Source organism: Acromyrmex echinatior, chromosome 13 (assembly GCF_024713525.1).
Source record: "Acromyrmex echinatior isolate Ae372 chromosome 13, ASM2471352v2, whole genome shotgun sequence".
NCBI lineage: Eukaryota > Metazoa > Arthropoda > Insecta > Hymenoptera > Formicidae > Acromyrmex > Acromyrmex echinatior.
In genome coordinates, this window is record NC_141864.1 from 11,125,482 (window position 1) to 11,132,331 (window position 6,850).

The following is a 6,850-nucleotide window of genomic DNA, read 5'->3' on the forward strand; positions in this document are numbered from 1 at the left end:
TTAAATATGGCCTATAACATAGGCGTTTACGTGCCATAATACAGTAGATAGAATACATTTTATTAAGTAAAAGTACGTTTTAAATTAACACAAGAGTGTTTGAAACGAAAAATTGAAATAACATAGTTCTACTCAAGAATTACATACATATTTACAACATATTTACGATAATTATACATAAGTTAGTATAAATTATCATATAATCGATATATTGATAAAAGAGAAGATCTTCTCGACAATCATCGATTATATTATCATAAGAAATAAACACTGCCCAAGTGACAGTAATATCATGATATTACATGATACGCATTACAATACGGAGCGATTAGATCATAAAAAAAAATTAGATGCATGTGATCAAATGTATCACGCATCAAGTATATATTACAATATTAATGCGATGCATCGATGATCCATTGGTTTACGCCGCGGTCTCATAATATATTCATTTAGCAATGCACGTGATTAGAAACAAGTGCAAAAGAGTCGCGCGATTAATATTATCGAAAAAGAAAGCAACGTATCTAAAGAAATGCAAAAGCCTTTTGTAGATATCCCATTCTCAATTACAAGTTATTTTCAAGAGAAAGGTACAATATAATATGTAACGCGTTTAGTCTAAACACGTGCATATATAAATATAAAATATGTGATATTTAAATAATTACATATTATATTTGTGTGCATCTTTGTGTGTGCGTATGCATGTGTTGTTTGTCAGGGAGTAATCGGTATTTTGTCGTTTATTACGCTTATTGTAAATAGATAAAAATTAATCATATAAATTACCGTGCGCGTCCACACACACACATCCACTCACCTACACACATTCACATTCTTACACGCCCCCCCCCCTCCCCCACACACACACACACCACTTGAGCGTACATATATTAAAACACTAATATGTGTATAATTTCTATTTATGAACACTTACATCTCCATCTCTCTATCATTCAATCGATCTCCGATCGTCTGGTAAATCATACCCGCTCTGTGATCCTCTCGGGGATTTGCCATAATGCTACACCGCCAAATAGAGCGGCTTTTCGTATTTCTCTAGCGCGAGATGCACCTGCGATCCGTTAGTTATGATCTTTCGAAAAGATATAATCTTTTCCAATATATGTCTCTCCATTATTTATATAAGATTATATTTATTTTGATTTTACCTGTCTCGTATGTATCTTTGTATTTCGTACTATGTATCTCTTTCTATCTATCTATTTCTTATACGTATTTATACGTAGAAGGCTCTACCAGCTTTTTGTCTCGTATCAGTTTTGACATTGTGAATTTTATTTCGAGCGGAAGCTATCGATTGAGCCCATTTAGAAGAATTTGATCGGTTCAGTCCTTACTGAGATTCCATAATCACGGTCTGGGAAACTCGATGGTTCGCGTAAAGATACACGATCAGTCTCGCGCTAACTATCGCTGCACGTGATTTAGTGTGAGACACTACTGTACCTCCTGACTTCTGACATTTGTCCATAATGCTTTTTTTTACAAGGAAGTATCTAACATAACCAATTGACTTCCTTCAATTTTAATAAGTTTAAGTTCTGAATATATTAAAATTTAGTCCTCAATGGGATCCTAAAGCCTTCTGTTTTACCGATGAAATCATGTAACTTTTGTAGAACAAATACTTTTTTCCTTTAGCTTTCATTGATTCGAAAATCTTTTTCCAGGATTAAAGTATATGCATTAATACGTGTCTGGGAAGTGGAGTCTATGCCGAGAACGAATTTCAAAATTGATGTATTTCTTACCGTAATTACATGGCGTCTCAGTTGTCAAGTCGAAACATTTGCTTGATATAAAAGCTTTACAACCTGTACGTACGAAATTGTCATTCCCAGACACGAACAAAAAATGTCGAATTTTTAGAATTAGACTTGGACACTTTATCGCGACGAATTTGTTATACGAAAATTGACACGAATGTGCGACTGCATGTATAATAGGTTACGTAAGATATTGATGTGGTAGTATATAAAGACATGTCGATGTGCGATTTCTGGTGACTTCGTCAGAGTCGAGCTTCGCTTTAAGATCCCCTTAAAGGGATGCTAAACCGATTACCGAACTTAATCGAGGTCGATAGTTTTTTAAATTCCAAATTTGATAATAGTGGCGACATCTTTGATTCATTTCTTACATTATATTATACAATATATTGGGTCATCTAAAAAGTATTCGCGGTACTTTGTCACTAGATATATGACCATCAACACACATCTAGTGACAAAAAACCGCGGATACTTTTTAGATGACCCAATATATCGTTCTGTCTTAATCAAACGCATACATCTATCCTTATCTAACATATGCCAACATCATCTGTCATAAGACCGCGCAACTACTGTTATATGGAATTTCGGCTCTGTTGACATTTTCAGTCTTCGCAAAGCATTCGTTTACACGTATTTTCTATACGGTGAAAATACTTTTCTTCTAGACCTTTGTTTTACAAAAACAACTCGATATCGTTCGTTCCAATAATGTGACCTCAGCTACACATGCTTATTTTAAAGATATGGATTCTAAAACTCTTATATCAAGCAAATATATATCTGAAGTGACAGCTGTATAAGCCAAAAGTGAATTTTTTAATTTTTTTCGATTTTTCTCTCATGAAATCCAGTGCAACTGAGATCCTGTTTGTGCGTACTTTAATTTATGTAATAACACTTTTGTATTCCGTAAATCCAATACGGAGATTTTTCACTGTGTGGAAATGTCGATAAAACAGACGGCTTTAGCATCTCCTAACTGAATGCGTCTCCCGGCCAAACAGTTAATGGGCGCGCGCGACACTGAGTGCCGCATCACAAATTTATTATTTAAAAGTTATAATAATTGGATAAATAATTTAACAATCATTATAAAAGCAAGTAAAATATATTTAATATATAATAAAATATAATATTAAAATTAAACGTTAAATGAGAAACACCGGAGGTCATTAATAAAAAAAAGACCTGTATTATCAATGATTTTTCAGAAAAATTTTGCGGTACTCAGTACCGCAACGCACCCGGTTAAGGGTTAGACAAAAGTATCAATAAATTATCATTTTCCAATTTACTATCAAAGAATGTGAAATTAAATATTGAGTACATCATTCTTTAAATATATTATTAAAATTAAAATAATTTAATAAAAAGTTACTAGTTAATGTATCAAGTGTACGATGTAAACTAGATCGTAGGAACAGTAAGCTAATGACTTCTGCACATTGGACGTGGAAACGCTTGCCGCGCGGTAAAATGTGATGCGGTAGTCAATAAGCTTATGGCTTCTGTACACTGCACGCGGCAAGCGTTTCCGCGTCCAGTGTACAGGAGCCATTATAGTTTCTAATGTGTTCATTGGTTACCGCGTCTCATTTTGCCGTGCGACAAGTGTTTCCGCGTTTAGTGTGCAGGAGCCATTAACCGGGGAGTACAGATTTTTGCATAACGCATACTTATAACACATAAAGCATAAGAAATTCAACCAATCAAAGTTCTTTGGATACGGTCCACTTGATGCTACAAATGTTTCGAAACATTTTGTTAATTAGTCAATTAGTGAAATTCTTTCTTTTGATCGGTCAAATTAAATAAGCTGCTGTATTCCCGAAGATGCACAGTAGCAAAATAATGTCCTTATTTGCAACTGGGCACTTATCATGGAATAAATTCGGAATGGATTCCGATCGGAATTATTCCGTAAAAAACGGAATTTTCCCTAAAAAACACAATAGAAATCTAGGGAATAATTGAATAATTTCGATCCGATTTTGTTCCATGTGTTGTTTGATAAATGTCCCGACATGAATGTAACGTTTGATGATTTGATTTTGTTTTTGAGTTTATGTTTTTGAGTTTTTATATATTTATTATTAGGTATACAAATAAATTTCCGCCGTTTTTTAATAAAAAATTAAGCATTAATTGTGAAAGAACGATACATAATGTTTTATTAATATAAGTCAAAATGTAAGTGCAAGTTCTTTTTGCGTTTGGCACGAATCTTCATTAAATAATGCTTCTAATTCCGCGTCTTCGTATACTTTCGGCCTTCCGCTACATTCTTTGTCTTCGACGTCAAATTCACCGTTCTTAAATTTTTGAAACCATTCACGACAACTTCTCTCACTTAAGGCAGCCTCATCATATGCTTCTACAAGCAATCGATGAGCCTCAGCTGCAGATTTCTTCAAATTAAAGAAGTAAATCAAAAGTTCCCGCAAATGACACTTATTCGGCTCAAAACTCGGTATTTTCGCACAAAAAAAATATATGATGCTGATACAAAATAGCTAGTATTTCAAGGTTATGTTGTTGACAGATTCAACCTTACGATATGTTTTACATCAGATAATTTTAATCATAGCTTGCTAGTGGCGCCGTCTTTTGTAAAACGGCGGAAACTTAATGTACATCTGATATTATTTAGTTTTTAGTTTAGTTTTAATAGTTTATATATATATATATATATGTATGAGATTATTTTTATTTATTTTTTATGAAAGTCGTGCTATTTAGCTAGAAGCATTTAACTAGATTTTTGATTGATTGTGCCACCATATTTATGCGCAATACAACATCTTGTCTAATTCCACCATGCGTTAGAGCCAAGTGGATCATAGAATCTAAAGGTGTTTTACATTTCATGATGCGCATGATGCGCATAATACATCATTTATCCTTATTGTTCACCAAATGTTAAACAAAGATAAATTATATATTATGTACATCATTATATATCATGCATTCATTTATGCAGTGGATTCTCTGTTTTCTTATCTGCTGATCACGCAACCTAAATTTACTGAATGGATCTCTGCATGAATAGCTGCTCGTACCGTATTAGATCGTATCTTCCAATAGAAAATCTGGAAAGCCGAACTGATTGAAAATTAAAGCCCATTCGCCCTATTCTTGAACAAATATCGCATATAGATATAGTAATTCCGTATACAATCAATCAATTACAATCGAGAAACTGTCATTTTCGTATGCAAAAATTATATATGTGATCAAAAATAGGACACCAGTTTCACAATTCATGGTTAACTCTTAACTGAGGTTCAACTTATTCCTCATCTTTTTCTAATGCTAGATTGGAAAGAGATGAATTGTGAAACTGGTGCCCTATTTTAGGTTAAGAGTTAACCATGAATTGTAAAATTAGGCCTTAATAAAAAAATCCGAAAATATTAAATAAACCTCAAAATATTATAAAATTTATTTATAAAAAGTTTATAATTCTAATATGTGTTGATATTTTCAATCTACAAACAGCAAACGAGAATGGATTGAAATGAATTGAAATGGATTCAGATTTTCAGAAATATTGATTCACGAATGTTAAGATGAATGTTTTTCAATTCTAAATGCATTTTTATTCATTTATAGGAATTGCATGGAGCATATCTCTATGCCTTTCAATCTAAAAATAATATTAGCTTTTTCTGTGCACACAACACAATTGTGAATACTGTTCAAAATTTTGAATAGGAAATGCAGTTTTTCAATCCAATTGCATCCAATTGAATCTAATTGAATCCAATTAAATCCAAAAAAAATATTTGCTATTTAAAATATCCATTCGGATAGAAAAAAAATTTCAATCCATTTTAATCCATTCTCGTTTGCTAGGTATCTAAAAGATTTTTAGGTTAATCTGATCGCAAATACAAATTAGCAACATTACACTTTTTCCATTACATATTTTACTTTGCATTATTTTCACTTTAGTAGGATCGATTTTGACAAGTTCTTAATCTTTTTAATTTTTTTAATATTTTAATAAAATTCATTTTTAGCAATACAATCGACTATTATAACTGGTGGTTTATTAAGAATAGCAAGATATTCAATATGTAAAGGCAATTGCAGCGTGATTTGCCGTTCATTTACGCAGTACTGCGAGCAGATCATCTGAGCAGGACTTTGGAATAGCTGTGCATATATACTCTGTAATATCACTGTGTAAATGAATGACAAACTGCGCTGCAGTCACCTTAGCAAGTAGAATAAACGAACACACCCCATAGTATCAATGACTGCGTTCAGCGGACTCAACAGTTGAGTAACGCTCGCTGTTATTGGTGTATTCTTTTAGATCATCCAATCAGCATTTTAGATCTAAAAGAAAATAATAGCGATCAATAATAGCGAGTGCTCACTCAATTGTTTGCTCACTAAACGCAGCCAATCATGAAATTTTTTTCCTAGGATGAAAAATGAAAAGTGAAAAATTTCTCCATCAATTTCAAAATATCAATCATGAAACTTTATTCCTAGGATGGAAAATAAAAAGTGAAAATTTTAACCATTGAAGAAATTTTTCACTTTTCACTTTTCATCCTAGGAAAAAAGTTTCATGATAAATACCAAAGATAGAATGGACTGCTCGTTCGTATCTAAAGACTCTATAGTGTAATAGAGATTCGCAAAATATCACATAATCGATATATTTCTCTGATTGGCTAGAGTAATTCGTAGTATCTGCCGTATTGAATTTATTAACAATATACTCAACATCGACTCCTGTCGCATGCTCCAATATGCTCCTGCTATAGTTCTTACTCACTTCAATGAGTGCATTGAAGTGAGTAGGAGCTATAATAGGAGCATGCGACGGGAATAAATCAATAAATTTATCAGAGAAGCGCGATCACTTATGTCAGTATTACAAAAGTACTAAAAAATATTAGAAAAAGTATTAAAAATGGCATCTTTGTAAAATGGACTATGAAATCTACTAATCATACATTAAATCAGTTCATGATTGGTCATTAAGTCACTTGAAATGACCAATCAGAAAATTTAAAATCAATTTAAATCAA

At 32.5% G+C, this 6,850-nt stretch overlaps 1 long non-coding RNA gene across 1 annotated transcript; it reads right to left on the reverse strand.

The window, feature by feature from the left end:
* Positions 1 to 914: 914 nt before the first annotated feature.
* On the reverse strand, positions 915 to 2,405 carry LOC147907646 (uncharacterized). Its single transcript, XR_015547076.1, has 2 exons — positions 1,779 to 2,405; positions 915 to 1,687 (listed from the first exon to the last, which is right to left on the reverse strand). It is a non-coding gene; the product is annotated as an uncharacterized LOC147907646 (long non-coding RNA).
* Between the last annotated feature and the right edge of the window lie 4,445 nt (positions 2,406 to 6,850).